The sequence below is a fragment of the Ceratotherium simum genome, unplaced genomic scaffold (genome assembly GCF_057802395.1).
Source record: "Ceratotherium simum simum isolate JZ-2026a unplaced genomic scaffold, ASM5780239v1 HiC_scaffold_43, whole genome shotgun sequence".
NCBI classification, from domain to species: domain Eukaryota; kingdom Metazoa; phylum Chordata; class Mammalia; order Perissodactyla; family Rhinocerotidae; genus Ceratotherium; species Ceratotherium simum.
In genome coordinates this window covers 9,367,504-9,393,415 of record NW_028261259.1, presented here as the reverse complement: position 1 = coordinate 9,393,415, position 25,912 = coordinate 9,367,504, and the positions used below count along the sequence as shown (strand labels likewise).

The window sequence follows — 25,912 nt, the reverse complement described above, 5'->3', positions numbered from 1 at the left end:
CCCCATTTGCTGGATGATAAACTTGCTTCCTATAAGCAACACTGCTGTGATCATCCTTCCAAGATCCTTTCCTTGGGATAATTTCCCACAAGTGGACTTGTTGGATCAAAAGATGGGCAGAAATGAAAGAGTTCTGATAAACATTGGCCACCTGCCTTTTAAACTCTGTGACCTTCAGAAATTGATTTTCATGGGGCTTGTACATTCCAGGAACTCTTGCCACGTCTTGCTTGAGAGCGTCTCTCAGATTGTTGTTCCTGGAATCTCAGTGCTATGGGACACAAGTGCCTGCCCCTGCTCTCAGGTGAGTGGAACAAAGAATTCCTATCTCTTCTCCCCTTGATCACAGTATCCTAGCTTTGGTTGCTCTTCCAAATTTGGCACTTTCTCCAGAAATTACTGTGTGTGCCTGTCCTATTAGAAAACCTCATAATGAGTCTCTTGGTTGCTCTCCTCCAAAGCAGAACTGAGACAAAGACTTAGAAGTAAGTAGTTTGTTTGGGAGGGGATCCCAGGAAGCACAAGGGAGGGAGTGAGGTGTCAAAGAGGGAAGCGAGAAGAGTGAATGAAGGGTGTGTAAATGTGGGGTTACCACTCTGGGTAACTGACACTGAATCCTGTGGGTGACCCTCTAAGAAGCAGTAGCGAATGTGCTTATATGGGCAAGGAGTCTGGGCTATTTATCCCCCAGTCTGCATCCCTCACTACCTGACAGCCATTCCTAGTGTAACTCCCAAACATTTCTGGTCTACCATGCACAGGCAACAGAAAAATACCCCCTTACAGAAACATGCAGTAAGTTATCTGCATGCATAGGCTAAGGGACACTTCAAGCATCTGCTACACTGATTGACTGCCAAGAGGTTCCATGCTTGGAATATTGTAGCTTATAATGTTCCAACGACCTGGATTTATCCACCCTTCTGCTCTGAGATTTAGGATCTTCAAGCTCATTTTTAAAAAACGATGGGAGTATTCATATAGAGTTTAAGTCTAGGTTTGTAAGGAGATGTTATAAGTAAGCATGCGATATCCAATACCCTATGGCAAGGGTGGACAAGCTTTTTTGGAAAGGGCCAGACAATAACTATTCTCAGCTTTGTGGACCATATGGTCTCTGCCTTAATTTCTCAGCTCTATGCTGCAGTGCAAAAGCAGCCACAGACCTTACGTGAACTGAAGGGAATTACTGTGTTTCAATGACACTTGATTTATAGACATAGATATTTGAATTTCATATAATTTTCACATGCAATGAAATATTATTTTTCTTTTGATTTTTTTAACCATTTGAAAAGTGTAAAAACCATTCTTAGCCCATAGGTCATACAAGAACAGGCAGTGGTTCTGGATATGCTGATGCCTGAGCGTTTTTGACTTGCAAAAATGGCCACATCATGTGATTTAGCCTAATATTATGGATACTTAAATATAATGGTTTTCTCAGTATCCATGATGTAGAGCATCATAAATATTGTAGAAGAGGTAGGAAGAGCAGATGTTGACCTTGTCTAGTCCAGGGGATTTGTCTGGTTCTATGATAATCCAAACGGGTCATGGGCAGATTCCCTACCCATCCCCCCTTCCATATGATAGAAATCCAAATTACCTAGTTTATATTCATCTTACTTAAACCATCTGGGGGCTGATGTCAGCTGTGAAAGCAGATGCTTCCAGATTTTAGCAAAGGATTCCAACACAACATGCTTGCAATGAAAGGCATACGGGAAAAATCCATTTTTCAAGTGTCTGGTCATTCCCAGCCTATCTTACTTTGAGGGAGTGATATTAGGAAATATGTAGAAAGGTTCTCTGCCTTTCTGAGTTCACACCCAACTTTAATTAAAGCTTCTGTCTAATAATGTAGTAGACATTTTAGATCATCTTCAAAATGAATCATCCTCAAAACAGCTGCATCCATTCCAAATTTGCCACAGTACGTGGACTCCCAGGATTCTTATGGTCTGTGCTATTCAGATCTCCTCTTACTCCAGATAAAGCACTAGTTCTTAACATGTTATACCTGTGTTGTTCAGTACCATAGCCACCAGCCACTTGTGGCTACCAAGCACTAGAAATGAGACCAGTCTGAATGGAGATCTGCTATACAGGCAAAATGCATATTGGATTTCAAAGACTTAACACACGCAGAAAAGAATGTAAAATACTTTTATTATTGAACCAGTTTTGTCCTGCCCACTACACGATTATGCCAATCACTAATACAACGAGTTTGCAGGAGAGAAAGGGTTTAATTCACAAGGTAGCCAAGTGAGGAGATGGGAGAACCAGTATCAAATACACCTCCCCCAAAAATGGAAATTAGGGATATTTATGGGATAAAAGGGTGGGGAGGTCTGAAATGTGGGAATATATGATTGAAGGTAAGGACAAGTGAGGTAACTGATCTGTGCAAGGGCAGTCAAGCTTCATGGCTCTTCACAGGATGCATGTTCACAAAATGGCAGCATTACCATGATCTGAGGGTGGAGTTTTCAGTTCCTTGACATCAAAGGGTCACCTATCGGTCATCTCTGCAGCCCCAGTTGATGAATCAGTGGTCTTAACCAGCCTGAATTGGACAAAGAGTCAACTCTCAGTTCCTGAAAAACTTAGGCACTCATTACCATGGTGACTCAAGCGTCAGAGATGTCATCTATAGAGTGGGTTTTAGTAATGTGTTATCTAACCACTTTTGCAAACAGACAACAGTTAAAGCAAGGTGGCCTCCAGTTCCACTTTATGAATAAGTTGTTTCATATCCATTGCATGTTAAAATGATGACGTCTTGACTATATTGGGTTAAATAAAGTATATTAATGAAATTAATTTTTTTAAAGATTTTATTTATTTATTTTTCCACCAAAGCCCCAGTAGATAGTTGTATGTCGTAGTTGCACATCCTTCTAGTTGCTGTATGTGGGACGCGGCCTCAGCATGGCCGGAGAAGTGGTGTGTCGGTGCTCGCCCAGGATCCGAACCCAGGCCGCCAAAAGCGGAGCGCGCGCACTTAACCGCTAAGCCACGGGGCCGGCCCCTTAATGAAATTAATTTTACCTGTTTCTCTTTGCCTTTTAAAAATGTGGCTACTAGAAAAATTTAAAAGGACCTATGCAGCTCATATTATATTTCTATTGGACAATGTGGGGTTAGAGGTCTGGGTGGGTAGAAACAGCACGTTGAACATAGAAAGAAGGTTGTGAATTTGGCCTTTTGGTTCTAGACCTGAAGAAAAGTTTTATGAGCTGCTGGATTTTCAGAAATTGGGACATATAGCTTGTGATATTGTGATTTATAATAAGAAATATATACTTGGTCTTCATCTTTGTTTCTAGCACAGAGCTCCTAAAACCCTTGGAATTTCCTGTGCGTAAAGAGATAAAGTTGTCTTACGTTATCTTAATGAGGCGACTTTTGGAAAGCCCCAAGATCACCAAAGGATGGCAGCTGGTTGCCAGTGGAGCCAACCATGTGATTAGAGGGTTGGAACTTTCAGTCCCCCCCCGCCACTTACCTCCATCAAGGGGAAAGGGGCTGGAGATGCAGTTCAATCACCAACAGCCAATGATTTAATCAATAATATCTATGTAATAAAGCCTCCAGAAAAACCCAAAGGGACAAGGTTCTCAGAGCTTCTGGGTTGGTGAACCTGTGGAAATTTGGGGAGAGTGGTGCTCCTGGAGAGAGCATGGAAGCTCTGCACCCTTTTCCCATATCTTGCTCTACACATCTCTTCCATCTGGCTGTTCCTGAGTTATATCCTTTCTATAATAAACCAGTGATCTAGTAAGTAAACTGTTTCTCTGAGTTCTCTGGTTGCTCTAGGAAATTAATCAAACAAACACAAGGAGGTGGTCATTGGAACCTCCAATCTAGAGCCTGTCAATCAGAAGCCCAGGTGACAACCTGGACTTGTGATTGGCATTTGAAGTGGGGATGGGGTAAGTCTTGTGGGACTGAGCCCTTAACCTGTGAAATGTGATGCTATCTCTAGGTAGATAGTGTCAGAATTGAGGTGGATTATAGAACATCCAGCTGATGTCTGAGAATTTCTTGTTGATGTGGGAACCCACCCCACACACCTTAGAATTGGGTGCAGAACCTCTAACAGCTGCAACTGGATGTACTTCTCGTGTTCCAGTAGTATATGATGCTCTCCTGTGACCCTCAGGTTTATAGCCTGCCTGGAAGAATCTGCAATGAAGCTAGCACATGTATGACTGGGTAGTGGAAGACAAAGCCCCTAATTCACCTAGGCTTCAGCCAAGCAGAGCCCCAGGGCATCCCCCATCTGAACTGTCCCTTTCTCTTTCTGTTCCACATCTCAGTGTCCTGCTGATTCTGTCAGGATCGGATGCAAAGAATTCTGGAGGTGAGTCTTCTCATTGCCAAAGACCTGGGGAATGGAAATTGGGACCTGGAACCTGCCTCCAGAGCCCTTTCCAAGGGAGAGAACACTAAATCTCTGCTGCCTTCTGCCTACTCTTTGGAGCTCCCAAGGACTATTCTCCCTTCTTCACTATCACCCCATTTCTTTAGCTCTTGCATTGCACCAAGCGCAGTGCTAAGCAAATTGCACAGGCCATCTCATTCAATCCTCATGACATTCCTGCAGAGAAGGTCCTCACATTATCCCCACTTGACCAGTGGCCCTCTAGAGAAGTATCTGGCTCAAGAACACACAGCTGTTGGACGTTGGACTCTGTCATTTGTTTCCCAAAAGCCTGTGTCCCAAGTCATGCTGGAGATAATTTTGCCTTTTCCCCATGTCTTGGGTTGGGTTCTCCCAGAAGCACACCCTGAGATAAGGACTTGAGATCAAGTCATTTTTCTGGGAGTTTATCCCAAGAAGCACTAGCTGGGAGGGGGAAGTCAGATGGGGAGGTGAGGAGCCAATACAGGGTCCCTTATCAAGCAAGTTACATGTGAGTAACTGGAGCCTAATACCCTGGAGACTGTTGGGCATCATAAGAAGCATGCACCTCAGAGTTATTCCCCACAACGGGTAAGGAAGCTGTTTTCTTCTTATTGGTTTATTTTTAAATGGTGGTATAATATGTATATCATAAAATTTACCATTTTAACCATTTTTAAGTGTGCAGTCTGTGGCATGAAGTACATTCACGTTGTTGTGCAACCATCATCACCATCCATCCACAGAACATTTTTCCTCCTGCAAAACTGAAACTGTGTACCCATTAATCCATAATTCCTCATTCCCTCTCCCACCAACCCCTGAAAACTACCAGTCTACTTTCTGTCTCTATGAATATGACTACTCTAAGTACCTCAGGTAAGTGGAATCACACAGTGGTTGTCCTTTTGTGATGGGCTTATTTACTTACCGTAATGTACTCCGGGTTCATCCATGTTGTAGCATGTGTTGGAATTTCCTTCCTTTCTAAAGCTGAATAATATTCCATTGTATGCGTGGACCACATTTTGTTTATCCATTCATCTACCAATGGACACTTGGCTTGCTTCCACTTTTTGGCTATTGTGAATAGTGCTGCTATGAACATGGGTATACAACTACCTCTTCAAGATCTTGCTTTCACTTCTTTGGGATATATACTAGGAGTGGAATTGCTGGATCATATAGTGACGGCAATTAAAAAATAAATTTAGGAATTGCCATATTGTTTTCCACAACAGTTGCACCATTTTACATTCCTACCAGCAGTGGATTAGGGTTACAGTTTCTCTACATCCTACCAATGCTTGTTGCTTTCTGTCTATTTTCAGTAATAAAGAAGCTGGGTTTTTAATACACTGACTCCTGCCAGTCATGGATTGAGGGGGCTGCTCCCAGGGGGAGAAGGCATTGCTAACCTGCCACGTGGTGAACAAAGAGGCCTCTGGTGGCCAGAGAAAGCCCTCAGTGAAGAAGCACACTGCTGACAGTTGGAAATTCTTCCAGGTGAAAGTGGCTTTGGTGGCAGAGGTGGGATATGGGTGGAGCACTGTGAGCATCTGTGCTCAGCAGTGAGATGCCTGCAAAAAGGATGTCAACAGAGCTCTTCCCAAGAAGACACTTCCAACCACAACATCTAGATGCTCAATGAATATTTCTTGAATGAATGAATGAATGAAGGAAGTAAATGAATAAATGGATCCTGCACTCCCTGCAGCTTTCTGTCCTCAATGCCCTGAAAATGCCAGCTGCTACAACAGCACCCACTGTGCTTGTAAAGATGGATTTCATTCCACGTCTGGGAGGAGATACTTCATCGAGTCCTCTGAGGAATGTGAAGGTAGGGAAGCAATTCATACTCATTTTGGAGTTTGGAAGGGGTCAGGGGCATCTTTCTAAGCCCCAAACACTGTGTTACATAGGGGTTCTGGTGCTGCAATGATGGAATAATATTACAAGATGAAAAATGTCAGGGCTGCTTCAATGTCCTTAGAGAAGTCCCTAGCCCTTGTCCCCCCTCTACTTTCATCCTAATGCTGGCTTGATGATCCCTGATACTGGTTTGGTTTTCCTTTAGAGGGAGATAGAGTTCTCAGGACCCTGGCTTCTTGAAGTCTCAAGCACTGGTGTTTCTTGTTTGTTTGTTTGTTTGAGAATTCCACAAGGGCAAGGGTCATATCTGATTTGTTTATTGCTGTGTGCCTAGTACAGGGAACAATGTTGCATAGCAGATGCCAAATAAAAATGAGTTCACGAAGGGAACAAATGAATTAATTAATATATTGACACTCACTATCTTCCATGATCTGGCTCCAACTTAGTTTTCCAGTTTCATTTTTCACTACTCCCATGTCCTCTAGCCAAAATCCTTTCTCATTTCCACAAATTCTAACAGTCAATTTGAATACTAAAGGGAAATACCACTCCTGAATATCTGATTGGTGGAACTGGATATCTGATTGATGGAGTTGTCATGTAAATTCACAAGGTGAAGCAAAAAACAGTAGACCATTTAGGATATATTTTATGTTATTGTGGAAAAATATACATAAGATACAATTTACCATTTTAACCATTTTTAGATGTATCTTTCAGTAGTATTAAATACATTCACATTGTTGTGCAACCATCACCACTAATAATATCACTGAACATTTTATATTAGAAGACCATGATTTATGTGATAATTTGTGAATTATCTGTTCATGTCTTATCACTATTTTTCTACTGAGCTTTTGTTTGTTTGTCTCTCAATTTTTGAATTCTTTACATATTAGAGATGTTAATCCTTTATCTATACTATACGTTGGAAATATTTTCTCCCTGTTTGTCAATTGCCTTTGGACTTTGCTTATATATTTTTTAGCCATGCGATTAAATAAATTGTTTTTAATGTAGTTAAGTTTATCAAGAGTCTTAAGTCATCATTAAAATGCCTTCCCCTACACTGAGATTAAAGAAAAATTTCTCTATGTTTAATTCTAGTGATTGTATGGTTCCAGGTTTACATTTAGATCTCTGACTCATGTAGTTTATTCTTGAGAATGGTGAGGTGCAGGTCTCATTATATCTTATTAAGAAATCCATCCTGAGCAGGAAGAAGGGCACTCTAGAGAAAGGAAACATGTGCAAAGGTGTAATGTGCATTTGTCATATTGTTTGAGAACATTCAGTTCTGCTGCAGAAGAAAAGTAAAAAAACAAATGAGACATATGAAACTCATAAGATGTGTTAAATGTAAACAGTAGGTAGAGCATGTGTGAGTTAAATGTAGATAGAAAGGAATGGAAAGACCAATGTTAATATTCATGAAGCAATAAATATACACGAGACACCTAGGTACTAAATATTCCTGGCAAATTAGGTATAGAAGAGGCATTTAATGCCCAAGATATACACTATCTACAAGATATACAAGAGCACTTAATGTTTTTGAGGTTTTAATTCAGTCACTCATGGTGATAACTATTCTGGCTCATATATCCTCTGCCCAAAACACCTAAACCCATAGGCCAAATAAAACCTATAGGTGTGAAGCAGACTAATATGCAAGCTACAGCTATTGGACACGTGTACTTGTCTTGCGTCCTTCCAACAGAGAGAATAAGTGTGAGTCATTGGCTCAGGACAACTTCTGTCTGTGGCTTCCTTTGCTTGAACCTCAACTCTAGTCCATCAGTGGCCAAAGCTGATGTGACCGGCAGATGCAGGACATATGAACATTGCATAAGCCAGGATTTAAGCAGTATAGTCCATTCATCTCACTTGCACTTTTTCCTAATATTATACAGTCATGCATTGCATAACTATATTTCAGTAAGGACAGACCACATATATGACAGGAGTCCCATAAGATTAGTACCATAGAGCCTAGGTGTATAGTAGGTTATACAATCTAGTTTTGTGTAAGTACACTCTATGATGTTTGCACAATGACAAAATCGTCTAAGGACACATTTCACAGAGTGTATCCCCATCGTTAAGCGATGCGTAACTTTGTTCACTTATCCTATCTCTTTCCCTTTGTTTTAAATTGATTTAATAAACTGTGTGATTCAAGCATTTAAAACCTCCATCTTTACTTCAGTGATCTGACATAGCATCATTATCATGTTCTAAAGCTCCATATGTACTTGGGTCTATCTCTGGACTTTTAGTGTATTCCATTAGTCTATTTATCTATTCATGCACCAGCACTTCACTGTTTTATTGAGGCTTTATAATATGTTTTAATGTCTGAAAAGGCTAGTTCCTGCCTTGTAGTTTTTCTGGTTATTCTTGCTTTATATTATCAACTTTTCTCACTCCATAAAATACATGTAGATATTTTTTATTGGCATAGTATTGGATTTATAAGTTAACTTAAGGAGAACTATCATCCTTATAATGTTGAGACACCTTATCCAAGAACAGGAGGTATTGTTTGGGGTACATTTATGAACAATGTTGGGTAGTAGAGATTGCACAGGCAAGGGAAAATGGTTTAGTTCTATGAGAACGAACAATGATATTTTCTCTTGATTCACAGATATTGATGAGTGTAAGACTGGACTGGCAAAGTGCAAGGAGATATCATAGTGTGTAAATGTAATTGGAAGTTACTACTGCAGCTGTGTCCCAAATTACCCTATCCTCAACTGGATGGCTGCTTTCACTAAATTGAATCGTTCAGATTGTTATGGTAAGAACCTCCAAATACTCTTTTCCTCCAAGAAAAAGGAGGCGGAGGGAAAGCCTTTGAGAGTTCTACCAATTTCAGTCCAGGGTAAGAGAGTAGAGATCTGTCCTGGTCCTCATCTTTCAATCCATTGTTGCCCTTTATAATCTTCTCCCAGGAGATCTCATTCAAGCCCATGGTGTCAATCACCATCTCTACACCATCTCTAGATGCCTTACAAATTTATATCTCCGGCCTGGATCTCTTTCCTGGGCTTCAAAAATGACATTTCTAATTTTTTACTGGACTTCTCTACTTGTATCTCTCTCATTTGCTTTAAACTCAATTTCTATATGGATCTATTTTTCTGCCTATATACTAAAACCCATGAGTTCACACTGATACCTCTGATTCCAATCCAACACTGGGGCTTGATCTAACCTTCCCTCTTTCCTTATTTGTAACTTCTCTCTCCAAAACTGAGAAACCTGGTTCTCACTATCCAATATACAGTATTTACTTATTTTCTCATTCCTAGTATAATTCTAGGTTTTGAGTTAGACAGATTGGATTTAACTTCTGGCTCTACCACTTACCACCTAACTTTTAGGTAATGACCTAACTTCTATATGCTTCATCTGTAGGTGGGAATAATAATAGCATCTACTGTATTAGCTATGCTGCATAACAAATTATCCCAAACTTGGTGGCTTAAAACAACATATATTTATTGTCTCACAGTCCATGTAGATCAGAAATTGGGGCATGGCTTACCTGGGTTTCCTGCTTCAGGGCTTCTCACAACTATAATCAAAGCGTTGGCCAGAGCTGAAGTCTCATCTGAAGAGTTATCTGGGGGCAGATCTGCTTCTAAGCTCACTCACACGGCTGCTGGCAGGATTCAGTTCTTTGCAAGCTGTTGGACTGAAGGCCTCAGTTCCTCTCTGGTGGTTGGTGAGAAGCTGCCTTCAGTTCTTAATATGTCAGCCTCTCTAGCTTTCTTTATTATAGCCAGCCCATGAGAATAGCCAGAAAGAGAGTGTGAACGAAACAGAAGTCATAGTCTTCTGTAATCTAATCTCAGAAGTGATGAGTCAGGCAGGAGTTTACACAAGGGTGTGAATGAAGGGATGTGAGGTAAGGATCAAGAGTCATTTCAGAAACCTTCTTACCTCATATACTCATCCCCCTAAATTCATGTCCACTCTTGGAACCTGTGAATGTCATTGTATTTGGAAAGAGGGTATTTGCAGATATAATCAAATCAAGATGAAGTTATACTGGATTATGGTGGGCCCTAAGTCCAAGGTGACTAGTGTCCTCATAAGAAGAGGGAAATTTGGACATAGAGACACACACACAGAGGGATGCGTGAAAAATAGAAGCATAGGTTGGGGTTATGCTTCCATAAACCAATAAACATCAAAGATTGCTGGCAACCACCAGAAGCTGGAAGAAGAAAAGAGGGATCTTCCCTAGAGCCTTCAGAAAGACCACAGCCCTGCTGAAAGCTTGATTTTGGACTTTTAGCCTCCAGAACCGTGAGAGAATAAATTTCCGTTGTTTTAAGCCGCCTAGTTTGTGGTACTTTGTTACAGCAGCCCTAGGAAGTGAATGCATCTCACCGATGATTATTAAGGCAGTTAAAATATTTAGTGCAGTGCTAGGCACCTAGGAAGGCTCAATAAATATTAGCTATTATTCTTCATAACTCTATTCTAGAATCTTTGTGTCCCATTAAAAGAGATAGTATATATGAAGGCACTTTATAGATTGTGCATGTATTATTACTGCTTCTATATTATGAACTCAATTAACACCCATTACTTCAGGAAGCCTTCTTTGCACCCCTGATGTGTGGGGCCCCTCTTCTTTATACTCCCAAGTCATCTCGTCCTATTTATTAAAACATGTTAGACCCTTCCAATCACTTAATTATTTATTTGTCCTTATTCTCTTAGTGACTTTCCTGCCAGACAGCACACCCCACAAGGGAATATCCTTTGTCTCTTTATCAACCTATATCCATAAGATTTAGCATCATGACTGGCTTTTAGTAGGGGCTCAATAAATACTATTGACTGAATTATCGAATTGGAGGCTCCATCCTAATTCCATTTTACAATTCTACTGTAGAAGACATTTGGGACTTCTTAGAGGGATATTAGGATAAGATGTGGAAGCATCAAGGAAAGACCAAACTTGAGGATGATTGGAAGAAGGGATGGGAGCCATGGTGTGTTACCTCCCATACTCCATTTAACAGCTTCTTTTCTTTCTCAGAGAACTCCAGTAAGAAGACACCATCGGTGGACATGTGGATGAGGAAGGTGAAGCCTAGGTTTGGAAAACAGCCAGTTGGTCTTACCATGTCATTCTCCTGCTCAAATACTACTATGGTTCCCTATGACTTTTAGGATATAGGAGTTATCATTAGGAATGATTTTTGTCCTCTGTCCCAGGGGACATCTAGCAACGTCTGGGGATGTTTTTGGTTGTCACAAACAGAGTGCCAGTGGGTAGAGATCAGGAATGCTGCTAAACATCCTACAATGCCCAGGACAGCTTCCCACAACCACTACCTGTTCTCAATACCAATAGAGATTGAGAAGCCCTGGTAAAGGGTTTAAATGCCTCAGCTGTCATTCAAAGACCTGCAGGAAGCATCTAGAGCTTCATTCCACCCCTCTTACCATTTCCCATTTCCTATCTTTCTCCATAAGTCATTCTTTATAGGTTCCAGACATCTCATCCTTTAAGCCTTCATGTTCTCATAAATACCATGGAGATAATGATACACCCTTCACAGGGCTGTGTGTGGTAAACAAGAACACACATATCAGGTTGACAGCACAGAGTCTAGTGGCACCTTGATAAATATTATGGCCTTCTGGGCTCACCCAACCACACTTATTGTATTCCTGCTTTCTTAAGTTTCAGTAAGAATCTACATAATTATATTTACTTCTTTGAAAGGAAAATCTGAGGAACAGTGGAAACAAAGTGTACATTGCAAAACTGGTTACCCAACTACTTCAAAGCGTGGAATTAACCATATGGAATGGGAGTTTTGCTTCTCCAGGAAAGCATGAAAAGTCTATGTTCGACATAGGTAAGAAACACTGAGCATTTTCCTCATGACCAAAAAATTTTATGAGGGTGATCTTTCATCAGAGCTTGTGTTTATATGTTTACATGGCACGGAAAGAGTTCACTCATGGGATTCTTCCCAAATGCAGATCTGATCCCAGGTGACTATTTCCTTGGAAAACTTTTAAATGCTTAGCTTCTCTTACTTAAAATATTAAGCTCCCCCCCGCCAATCAGGTACTCCAGTACACATTATTTAAAATTTTTCCCCCCTTTAATATTCTATGGTAAAGGCTAAGCTTGCCTACTCTAGTTCCACTCTGGGAAACATGGCCGCCTCCTCTCTTCTCCTGGGTTGTTTGGCCAGTGTGTGTTGCTTAGGCCATTTTGACCATTTCATCCCCACCAGCCAGAAATGTGGAGGGGAGTGCCATCTGATCTACCTTGCATCCAGAAAAGTAAATCACCAGTAAAAGGTCTTTCCGAGAAGGGAGTTCTTCAACAAGTTTCTTAGCCGTGAGAAGTGAACAAAACGGACTCACTTTCTTAATGTTTCCACTCTATGAAACCAAGACCTGCAACGAAACAAGTGAGAAGATTCTTCTGGAAGCTGGAAATAACACAATGCATATTGACTGCACTGATGCTTTCAAAGGAACCACAAGAGGTACTGTGTCTAAGATAGATTTTCTTGATGTCCAAATTCTGGGCATGAGACTCTTGTTTCATGTCTAGGTGACTGTCCAAGAGGTGGGGACTGACAGAGTTTTCAAAGCAGGGGGATTCTACATGGTGAAATTAAAAGATCTGCCTTGATCACAACCGGGCAATTTTGGGGACACAATTTGTGTGTACTTTGTGACGCACACTGAGGTTTAAACAAGGATCTCTTGACATGCTTCCTTAAAAGGGACAGGCTGATGCATGCCCTGTTTCCATGTGATGGTCTGAAAAGGTAACAATCAATGGTGGCAGATGAATGTTGCCTCAAACACTCCTTCCCTTGAGCAGTGTTTTATGATGATCCTATTTAAAATAGTCACCCGGTCTTCCTCTATCCCAAGTTGGCAAACTTTTTCTGTAAATTGTCCAAATAGTAAATATTTTTGATTTTTGTGGCTAGATGATCTTTATAACTACTTAACTCTGATATTGTAGTGGGAAAGCAGCCATAGGCAATACGTAAATGAAGGGGCATGACTGTGTGCCAATAAAACTTTATTTGCAAGAACAGGTGGTAGGCTGGATTTGACCCTCCGGCCAGATCCTGCCACCCCTGCTTTATTCCATCACCTTATTTAAGTCTCTGCACAGCATCCACACTACGTAATGTTTTGCTAATTTATTTATTTGTTTGTTGTCCATCTTTCCCATACATCAGCTCTCTGATGGCAAGGACTCTGCCTGTTTTGTTCACCGCTGTACCACAATGCCGAGAACACTGTCTGGCACACAGTAGATGCTCAATAAATATTGGATGAATAAATGAATAAATATATTAATGAATGAATGCATGAAAATTTTCTCAAAAAGAAAGACCCAGTTACCTTGTGCGAGTGAAATACCTGCTGTATTTCCTCCAGAAAATTTCTGGCTACCGATTAATTTTCACTCCTTACTATGAGCTACAGAATGGAGGCAAGGGAGGTAAAAAGATATAAAAATGAGTTGATTTTTTAAATGGAGTAAATAATAACACAGATGGTAAGTGGCTTTGCCTAAAACTGGGATGGTAGCACATGAATAAATAATGGCAATTTAGGAAACACTGTGTCATGCTACAGAGCATCATATGTGCATTTAACTTCTATGAATTAAACTCTTCTTGCACGAAAAGGGGAGGGGAAAGGAGAGGAGGGAGAAAGAGAGAGAGAGAGAGAGACAGAGACAGAGGCAGAGAGAGAGAGAGGGAGAGAGAGGGAAGGAAGGAGAATGAGAGAATGAATTAAATCGAATGGTTCCCACTAGACTAGATAACCCGGAGTAAGCTTGAGATGAAAGATGAGAATGTGTAGTTTCCTCATCCCTTTCAGTTCCAACTTCTGAGGACAAACATCTTGCCTCTTGACTCTGATTTTGATGTCTAAGGGCTCATATGTATTTTACAACACATCAATGGGATATGTTGCATATATATCCTTTATAATGTGTGGTGTGTTATAATATGTACTACATATACAAAATACTGCACACTAAACCACATGTAATACATTGATTGGGCAATTTAAGGGATTTCCAAGGGCGATTTTTTCTATACATTATGTTTGCCTTATGACTCACACAAGACCCTAGTGTGCCGATTCCTCAAACTATGGACACCCTCTAAAATGAGTTCTCTCCCATTTTTCTCAGATAGGGGTGCAGTTGCATTTATCACTTATCGATCTCTTGGGGATATTCTGAATGGATCCTTTTTTAGTGATAGAAGAGGGACAAAGGAAATGAAATTGAGCTCTCGTATTGTGAGTGGCACCACTGGTGTGAAAGAAAAGGTTTATCTGTCTGAACCTGTATTCCTGACCTTCCAATATACCCAGGTGAGCGAGACCCAGGGCTTGTCCTCTATGCATGACCTTAAAGGGGTGTTTGATCAGGGTCCTGTCAGGGAACTGAATCCAACTCTGATCATTCAGAGTGAAGAGAAGTGACAATAAATGTGGAGGCACCCAGAGACTGCTACCAAGGGAAGCTATTATCACATTGGAGCCAAAAAGGGAATGGAGGGATAAACATTATTGAGCCTAGGAGAGCTGGAGGCATGGAAGAGGGATTTCCCTGCTGGAGGTAGAGAGAGCCTGGAACAGAAAAGGATTCTGGAAGAAATACCTCACCCCCTTCTCCTCTCATCCAATGATCACTCATCAGTTCTTCTCATTACTACTACAAATGACAAGGAGCCCAGCTGAATCAGTTCATAAGGGTCAATTCCTGGGGCTCTGAGGTGACCAAAGAAGGGCAGAATGAATGAAGAATAAACCCCACAGCAGATGTGGTGGTACAGAACTCTCCCCCACGATTATTCCAGATGATGAGATTTTTCCCAATCCAGTTTCCAACCCAGTGCATCTGTGACTAACCTATGAAGTTGAAATGATAAAACCAGAGACACACTTTTATGCTATTCTCTTTCCAGCCTGGTGGGGCAAGAACAAAATATTTCTGTGTCTACTGGGAAGGATCGGAGGAGGGGGGCAGCTGGTCGATGGAGGGCTGCTCTCATGCAGGCAGCAACCATTCTTACACCAAATGCAAGTGCTCCCACCTTTCCAGCTTTGCTGTGCTCATGGATCTTGCTCCCAAGGTACCAAGATTCATGGTCCTCTCCTGTGAATCTGATTCTGTCTAGGAAGCTGGGAGGTCCTCTCCATGTCTTAGAAAAAGCCTCTAAGATAAGGAGTCAAGTGGAAGGTAATTCCAGGAAGCACCAGTGGGACACTGGGGAAGTGAAATGGAAAAAGGACAGAAGCCAATGCAGAGAGCATTATCAAGCCAGTTACCACTGTGGGTGACTGACAGTTAATTCCCTCTGGAGGACTCTGGGAGTTAATGTAGAAGACACACCTCAGAGGCATCTTAACTGAACAGCGAGAGAACTGAAGTGTTTATACACCACCTCCCTTCAGTCACTTGTTGAAAACTGCATCCAGGGGACATTAATTCTCTGACACTTCTATGGGCATGGGTAGAGACAGCTCAAGCAAGCAGAGAAAGTTCTCAGACATTGGAAAGTTGGGTTATCAGCCCCTACAGTGGAAAGGTCCAAGGTGATCTGTGATCAAAAACATCCATTACTCTGCAAGACAGAGTTACTGCTAAACCTTCCTGGGAAGATCAGAAGGAAGGCAACTGACTGTCACCAATGGAAAAGCATAATCCACTAAACTTCCTAGGTCCAAACCATGTCTAGGATAACTCAGGTTTAAAGAAATTTACCTAACTTCTTCCTCTATTTCTTTTTAGCTCCCATTTATTGGATATTTACTGTATGACAACCATTATATTGCATATTTAAATGCATGGCCTCATTTTATTCATTCAACAAGTTGACATATGAGTGCCTACTGTATGCCAGATGCTGTTCCAGGCATGGGGGATACAGCAGAGAACAAGACACATAAGGAAATACCAACCTTCATAGAGATTACTTTTTTTGTGTGTGTGTGAGGAGGACCAGCCCTGAGCTAACATCCAATGGCAATCCTCCTCTTTTTTGCTGAGGAAGACTGGCCCTGGGCTAACATCCATGCCCATCTTCCTCTATTTTATATGGGACGCCGCCACAGCATGGCTTAACAGGCGGTGCGTCGGTGCGCACCCGGGATCCAAACCCGCGAACCCCGGGCCGCCGCAGCAGAACGTGCGCACTTAACCGCTTGCGCCACCGGGCCGGCCCCCATAGAGATTACTTTTAAGTACTGTGTTGTCCAGTAGGATCACCAACCACACGTGGCTATTGAATACTTGAGATGTGGCTAGTGTGACTGAAGAACCAAATTCTTAATTTTATTTGTTTGATTTATTTAAATTAAGAAGCAGTGTATAATATTTTCCCATTAAACACAACTTTATTGTTTGGTAGGACTACATTTCACTTTTACAATTGAAAATATACCGTCTGAATTGAGATGTGCTCTAAGTGTAAAATATACACTGAATTTCAAAGGCTTACTATGGAAAAAAGAATATCAAATATCTCATTAATAATTGTTTTATATTGATTGTAATTTGAACTGATTATATTTAGTTATACTATTATATTGATTATATTCAACACATTGAACTGACAATATTTTGAACATATACTATTAAATTAATTTGACCTGATTCTTTTTACATTTTAAAAAATGTGGCTACTAGAAAATTTAAAGTTACACATGAGGCTCACGTATTTCTATTGGACAGCCCCGATCTAGTGGTTTTGGTTTTTCAACAGTTCTGTGTGGTAAATGCTATTACTGTCCCTTTTTTGAAATGGGGACATCAAGTCACTTGTTTGAGGGACTGAACTGGGAAACCCATCTGACTCTCCATCAGGAACATAAATGCAGAGTTGGAGAATATAAGAGATTCCTCCTTTGGTGGCTCATAGGTGGATCCTGTTCTGGCTGTGATCACCTGTGTGGGACTGAGCCTCTCTGCTGTGTCTCCTCCTGGCAGTCCTCACCTTCCTCCTCTGCTGACCCATCCAGAACACCAGCACCACCCTCCACCTGCAGCTCTCCATCTGCCTCTTCCTGGCCCACCTCCTCTTCCTCACAGGGATTGATAAAACTGAGCCTGAGGTATATGATTTAACCAAATTATCTTGTTGTCATAATCAAATCTAGCCATCTTTCTTGAGGAAAGATGGGAAGAGAGGCAATAATCAGCAGTGATGATGTAGGAGGAGAAAGCAAGAGTTCTCATGTCAGCTCCCCTCCTGTATAACTTTGAACAAGACCCATATACTCTGAGGGGCAATTTAGCAAAGTGATTGAGAGTCAGACTGGTGGTATTAGATAGGGTTACAATAGCTGCTGTAACAAATAAACTCAAAAATGTCAGTGGCTTATCACAAGAGTAGTTAATTTTACCCTACGTATGAGCAAAGAGGTTGTAAAGTATCTACACTTGAATCTCTACTCTTCATTCTGCTTGCTATATGATGTTAATGAAGTAATTTTTCCTTTTTAAACTTCCTCTCTAAAACATGGGCATCATCATAGGACTCTAGTAAGGACTTGGCAGGATGAAACATAGAAAAGGTCTGGACTGATCACTCAGAGAACAATGTTAACCTTTATCTTCATCATGATCATGATCATCATCATATCCAGGAAGAATTGGAACTAGATATTCTCCAAGTCTCCTTTTAACCCTAAAAGGCTCTGATCTCACAAACAGCAGGTTATGAGAGCACCATTTCTTTTTTTATTTTTTTTTCTTGAGAGGCGTATAGTGCTATGGTTAAGAGTAAGTATGCTTTCTGGAGACAGTTTGGGTTTCAAATCCATTTTTATTTTTCACTAGCTGTGTGATCTTTGGTGAGATTTTAACCTCTCTGGGCCTCAGTTTCTTCATTTGAAAATGAGCAGAGGTTGGCAGACTACACTACTCAGGCCGAATCTGGCCCACAATCTTTTTTTTTTTTTTTAATTGATGTTTTAATGGTTTCTAACATTGTGAATTTTTGGGTTGTACATTTTTGTTTGTCCATCACCATATATATGACTCCCTTCACCCCTTGTGCCCACCCCCCACCCCCACTGCCCCTGGTAACCACAGTCCAGTTTTCTCTGTCCATGTGTTGGTTTATATTCCACATATGAGTGAGATCATACACTGTTTGTCTTTCTCTTCCTGGCTTCTTTCACTTAACATAATACCCTCCAGGCCCATCCATGTTGTTGTTGCAAATGGGACGATTTTGTCTTTTTATGGCTGAGTAGTATTCCATTGTATATATATACCACATTTTCTTAATCCATTCGTCAGTCGAGGACACTTAGGTTGCTTCCACTTCTTGGCTATGGTGAATAATGCTGCAATGAACATAGGGGTGCATAAGCCTCTTTGGATTGTTGATTTCAGGTGCGTTGGATAGATTCCCAGTAGTGGGATGGCTGGATCATAGGGCATCTCTATTTTTAATTCTTTGAGGAATCTCCATACCGTTTTCCATAGAGGCTGCACCAATTTGCATTCCCACCAGCTGTGTATGAGGGTTCCTGTTTCTCCACATCCTCTCCAACATTTGTTGTTTTTTGTCTTGGTGATTATAGCCATTCTAACGGGCGTGAGGTGGTATCTTAGTGTTGTTTTGATTTGCATTTCCCTGATAATTAGTGATGTTGAGCATCTTTTCATGTTCCTATTGGCCATCTGTATATCTTCCTTGGAGAAGTGCCTGTTCATTTCCTCTGCCCATTTTTTGATTGGGTTGTTTGTTTTTTTGTTGTTCAGTTGTGTGAGTTCTTTATATATTATGGAGATCAACCCCTTGTCAGATGTATGTTTTGCAAATATTCTCTCCCAGCTGGTTGGTTGTCAGTTCATCTTGATTCTGGTTTCATTTGTCTTGTATAAGCTCTTTAATCTGATAAAGTCCCACTTGTTTATTTTTTCTTTAGTTTCCCTAGTCTGGGTAGGCATGTCATCTGAAAAGATTCCTTTAAAACCAATGTCAAATAGTGTGTTGCCTATATTTTCTTCTATGAGTTTTATAGTTTCAGGTCTCACCTTCAGGTCTTTGATCCATTTTGAGTTAATTTTTGTGAATGGCGATAGCACATGGTCCACTTTCATTCTTTTGCATGTGGCTGTGCAGTTTTCCCAACACCGTTTATTGAAGAGACTTTCCTTTCTCCATTGCATGTTCTTAGCACCTTTGTCGAAAATTAGCTGTCCGTATATGTGTGGTTTTATTTCTGGGCTTTCAATTCTGTTCCATTGATCTGTGTGTCTGTTTTTGTACCAGTACCATGGTGTTTTGATCACTATTGCTTTGTAGTATGTTTTGAAGTCAGGGATTGTGATGCCTCCTGCTTTGTTCTTTTATCTTAGGATTGCTTTAGCTATTCGGGGTCTTTTGTTGCCCCATATAAATTTTAGTATTCTTTTTTCTATTTCTGTGAAGAATGTCATTGGGATTCTGATTGGGATTGCATTGAATCTGTAGATTGCTTTAGGTAATATAGACATTTTAACTATGTTTATTCTTCCAATCCACGTGCATGGGATATCTGTCCATTTCTTTATGTCACCATGGATTTCTTTCAATAATGTCTTGTAGTTCTCATTGTATAGGTCCTTCACCTCCTTGGTAAGACTTATTCCTAGGTATTTTATTCTTTTGGATGCAATTGTAAATGGTATTATCTTTTTGAGCTCTCTTTCTGTTAGTTCATTATTAGCATATAGAAATGCAACTGATTTTTGTAGATTGATTTTGTACCCTGCAACTTTGCTGTAGTTGTTGATTGTTTCTAATAGTTTTCCAACAGATTCTTTAGGGTTTTCTATATATACAATCATGTCATCTGCAAATAGTGAGAGTTTCACTTCTTCATTGCCTATTTTTGTAAATTAAATTTTATTGGACACCGATGTCTGAGGGCTGGAGGGGATGGCTGTCCCAGCTCAAGCAGAGAGAGCAAAATCTCCCTTCCTCCAACTCTTTGTTCTGTTCAGGCCCTTAAGCATTGAATGACGTCCACCCTCATTGGTGATGGTGATCTTCTTTGTTCAGTCTACTGATTCAAATGCTAATCTCTTCCAGAAACACTCTCACAGGCGCACTCAGAAATAACGTTTTACCAGCCATCTGGACATCCCTTAGCCCAGTCAAGTTGACGTTTAAGGTTAACCATCACACCCACCCAAAGGGCAAGATCAATGGAGTATTCATTTACCAATTCTCCTCCATCATGGGTCTCAGGGCTGCTCCCGTGGCATTCATTCCTTGGCACATCTGGCCCATCCTCTGCGTGGGGTAATCAGATTTCAATGGCCAGGAAAAGCCTCCAGAAAAATGTGTTTCCCCCACGCAAAATGTCACAGGTGTTGGGAATTGAAATTCCAGGCCAGCATCCAGGAAATGATAAGTGCAGAGGATACGACCAGGTACAGACCACATCATCTCACATTCCTAACTCTTTTCTATCCCCCCCCAAGGTGCTGTGCTTCATCATTGCAGCAATGCCGCACTATCTCTACTTGACCTCCTTCATGTGGATGCTCCTCGAAGGGCTACACCTCTTCCTCCGTTAGGAATCTCAAGGTGGCCAACTACACCAGTACAGGCAGATTCAAGAGTAGGTTCATATACTCTTTCGGCTATGGGATTCCAGCTCTGATTGTGGCTGTGTCTGTAACAGCAGGACACAAAAATTATGGAACATTCACTCAGTAAGCATCATGTTTGCATTTGTGGTGGAAGTGGTGTCCATGGCCAATAAAGGATCTGAAATTTAAAAAAAAAAATTTAAGTCCATTTTCCAATTGTGAATTATGCTTCAAACTTAAGTCCTTCCTTAAGCCTGAATTCTATTCTCTTGGAGGTCCCTAGAGCAGTGGCTCTTAGCATCTTTAGGATTGGATCCCCTTGAGAATTTTGGTGAAACCCAGGGCCTATTTCCCAAGACAAATGTACATACACACAAAATTTTGAATACAACTTCAGGAAATTCAGGGAGAGGTAAAGCATATCCATAACCACAAATTAAGAACCTGTGTGCTTTATGTTCTGTAGGGTTCTGAAAGTGTAGGTTGAATAGGTTGAGGCTAATCTGCAAAATGTAAAGAATAACAACAATAGCAACAATTCTTGAAGGCCTGTGGTGCCTCAGAGATAGTACTTCCCATATGCAGTATCTCAAATCATCTCTACACGACCCTCTGATGTAGGCACTCTTCATTACCTCGTGCACAGGACATATGGGGCTTAGTGCATTTAATAAACTTTCTTAAGGTCACAGCTAAAAAGAGAATAAGTCAGAATTCCCAAGGCAGTGCTCTTAATAGCTATGTTTTGCTGCCTCACTAAAGAAGTTTGCAAAGCTCTGCAAAGTTCTTTGAAGATATTAGTATTTTGGCAATGGGTCTTGGGTTAGGAGGTAGGTGTGCATGTGCTAAAACAACATTTATGAAGCTGTCCCTCTTGACGTCAAAGAGATGCCCTGTCTCCAGCTTGAAGCCTATGTCCTGCCAGAATGATTCTAGAGATATAATGGTAGGGTGGTTCAGGGGTTGGCAAACTTTTTCTATAAAGGGACAGATGGTAACCATTTTTGGCTTGGCAGGCCATATGACCTTTGTGGCAACTACTCAATGTTACCCTTGTAGTGTGAAAGCAGTCATAGACCATATTGAATGGATATGGTTGTGTTTCAATAAAACTTTATTTATAAAAGCAAGGGGTGAACTTGATTTGGCCCATGGGCCATAGTTTGCAATCCTCACAATAGAGCTAAGTGTGGGAGCTTCTGTGCCCACTAAGTGTTGGCATTTGCTTGTTACTTTTACCAGTTTCATACGCCAGGTCCCCTTTCGAAATAAGTTATTTTGGCAACATAAGTCATGACAGAATACAAAGTATTTTGGCAACAAGGTACTTGGTATATGGAATATGCTTAATTAGTGCTGGTAGTTTTCATAGCTGTAGTTAAATTATTGTTTTTACTCTCTTTCTTATTATAGCAATCATTATTATTAGGATACCTATATTTATTGAACCTTAACTCTTTGACAGGAACCATATCCAAAAACTGTATGCACTTTATCTCATTTAATCTTTCCTACAAGATCTATGCAAGGAAAGTTTTGGTGAAAGAAATAAAAACAAGATTCAAAAAAATGGGGAGAGAGTCCATGTTCACGGATAGGAAGACTCGGTATTGTCAAAAAGTCAACATTATTCCCTATCTGATATATGGATTCAATGCATTTTCAATCAAAATCCCAGAAAATTATTTTGTGGATATTTACAAACTGATTCTATTGTTTATATGGAGATACAAATGATCCAGAATAGATAACAGAATGTTGAAGAAGATGAACAAAGTCAGAAGGACTATCTGACTTCAACTTGGTCTCTAGCTACAGTAATCATTTAATCTTTTCAATACTTCTGTTAGCCCCACTCTACACTTGGGGAAACGGAGACTCAGAGCTTGTGTCAGATGAGTACTCATGTCCGATTCTATCTAAAATCCAGGTCTGAGCTAATCACCTCCTGACACTGCTCAGATCTTGCTACAGGAGCCTAAATTCAAGTCCTTTGCCTTCTATTGAGGAAAATCATCTAATCCTTATCTTTCTTTCAACAGCTGCTGGCTCAAGTTTGATAAGGGGTTCATCTGGAGCTTCAAGGGGCCAGTGGCAGTCGTTATCTTGGTAGGTGACCAGTGATAGTTATTTATTGGCGTGCCCATCCTGGGTTGGTCAAGCATAGAGACTATGTTTCTTATCTGGTAAAGTGGAAATGAGATGAAGATAAGGAAATATAGTGTAATGTGATCAACCTCTCTTACTGGAAACACTGTTTTCACGTGTCTTTCCCTGACTTCCCTCTAGCTCACTGGTTATTTTGATATAATATAACCCTCTGCCGGGCATTCTTTTAAAAACTCTACATTCATTCATTCAACCAATATTTAGTAAGTATCTACTCTGCATAGAGTGACATGTTTTCCTGTTTGCCAGGACTTCCCCATTTATATCTATTGTCCACGTATAGATATGAATAGCACTCTTCCACTTTCAAGGCATCCTGGTTTGCATGATAAATTATATAGTCACCCTAATCAAGCACTAAGTGCCACTGGTTATATACATTGTGCTGTATAAAAGACCAGAGCATATGTCCATATCATCCTTATGAAGCCTGTCTCTTTTGGGAAAAGATTCTTAGTTCCACCTCAAGTTCAGTTGCATGACATGTCCTCAAAAGAAAATTCGAAGTCAATTTTCCATGCTGTTTCCATAGATAACTGGTGTTCTACTTCCAAATTCTGTGGATTTTGAGAAGCAAACTTTCCTCCCTCAATGAAGAAGTTTCCACCATTCAGGATACCAGGTAAGAAGGTACCAGAATCAATGGTATCTACAGATTTTTCCTGCAGGACCACTCTGCCTTGGAAAGAAAAACCCATTCAAAACATGACATAAAATTTCCTGGTGCTAGATGAAGAATACATGAGGGACAACTTACAGAAGAAGGAAAAACAATAATTTTCAGGTAACTTAATGTACACTCCCATCTCTTTATTCAACATATATTCATTGGGTCGCTCTTCTGTGTAGCATACTCTTCATGTAAAATTAATGCCAAGAATATTATCCTTTTACCCCCTGAGAGTACACCTACTTTTGGTTTCCATTCTCCTTGGTTGTGTAAACTCAATTCTCACTGGGGCTGATCCAAATTATTAAAAATATGGATGATAACAACTAATGTTAACTAAGAACTTGATAGATGCTGGGCATTTACCAATATTATTTAATTGAATTCTCATAACTCCAACTGATGTGGTGGGCACTACTAATATCCCCATTGATAAGAGGAACAAACTGATTATCTTACCCAAGTGTGGGTAAGAGCCTTGCATTGATGAGTCATGCTGACAAAACTTAAAAGAATATTGGTCCAACTTCAGACCCTGGCTTTTAATCTCATCTACTTATCAGATCAACCTAGCATCTCTTAGCCTTAGTTTCTTCATCTTCTCTCTTCTTCATCATCTTCTTCCTCTCTTTTCAGTTGCTTCAGGTGGGTCAGAGTGTCACCCGTCTTGGTGTTTCCCCATTCTTCTACACATGTGTGGATGAGTGCAGGCTCACACGTGTGCATGCGTGCAAACACACACACATGCACTTATGTGCATCAACTCCTCCAGCCAATTGCCATCAACAACCCCAGTTCATTTTACCAAAAACAATTTTTGTTTGAAGAAACCCAACATGGCGATATGTTCTGAAGTCATGGTATCGTCATCATCTCAATTTTTCAATACAAATCTCTAGAAGGCACTTTATACAAATCTTCCAACAGGTCCAGGTAAAAGTTTGCAGATAAATCACTTACAAAGAGTGGGAGACAGCGTTATTCCCAGAGTCAGTGACTGAAAACATGTGTTCTGCCTCATCCTCAAGCAGTACGACTTTTGTAAGTTACGTAGCCACACAAGGTTGTTGTGAGGTTTAACTAAGGCAATGCATGCAAAGCATTTAGCACAGTGCCCAACAAATGGGGAGTATCTGATAAATGGTAGTTATTATTACTCTTTTCCTTTTCAGAGTCATGACATTTAAAGCCATCGCTCAGCTATTTATCCTGGGCTGTCCTTGGGGCCTTGGTTTTTTTATGGTTGAAGAAGTCAGGGAGACAATCAGATCAGTCGTTGCCTATGCATTCAGCATCATCAATGTCCTGCAGGGTTTTTTTCTCTTTGTGGTACACTGTCTCCTTAATCGCCAGGTAAGGCTAATAATTCTGTCTCTCACCAGCCTAGTCCCGAAGTGTTGTTGAATGGTTGTTTACATTCTCACTCCTCTCTGACCTTTCGTTTTTGTATTTTGGGGTTGTCTTGGTTCTGGGAAAAGGGTTTAGGTGCTGCTTGGGTGTGCTGTGTGCGCTGGGTTTCATTAGCATTCTATCATTTAGCTTTCTGACATATCTCTCAAGAGCATGCATTCATCAGCTTGGGATGCCATAAGACAATATCATAGACTGTGTGGCTTAGACAACAGAAATTTGTCTTCTTACAATTCTGGAAGCTGGAAGGCTTAGAGTAGAGAGTGAGTACAGTCAGGTTCTGACGAGAGCTCCCTTCTTAGCTTGCAGATGGCCACCTTCTCACTGTGTCCTTATGTGGGAGAGAGAATGAGAGAGAGCTTTTGTGTCTCTTCTTATAAGGACACTAATCCTACTAGATCAGGGCTCAACCCTTATGACCTCATTTAACCCTAATTACTTTCATAAAGGTCGTATCTCCAAATACAGTCACGTTGTGGGGTTAGGGCTTTTCCATATGAATTTTGGTGGGACATAATTCAGTTCATAGCAGAGCATGTATCAGTCAGGATAAGGCAGATTATGCTGCAGTAACAAATAGCCCCTCCCTCTCTAATTTCAGTGGCTTACAACAGTAAAGGTTTATTTCTCACTCAAGCTACATAGCTATGGCTTGATATACATTGTCTTCACTCTGGGTTGTAGGCTGAAGGGGCAGTCCTCATTTAGAACATTGGTATTCTCCTGGCAAAGGTAAAGG

At 40.7% G+C, this 25,912-nt stretch overlaps 1 pseudogene; it reads left to right on the top strand.

Annotated features, from left to right (window-relative positions):
• The first annotated feature begins 273 nt into the window (after positions 1-273).
• The window catches only part of LOC106800255 (putative adhesion G protein-coupled receptor E4P), a 29,732-nt pseudogene continuing 4,093 nt past the window's right edge, over positions 274-25,912 (top strand).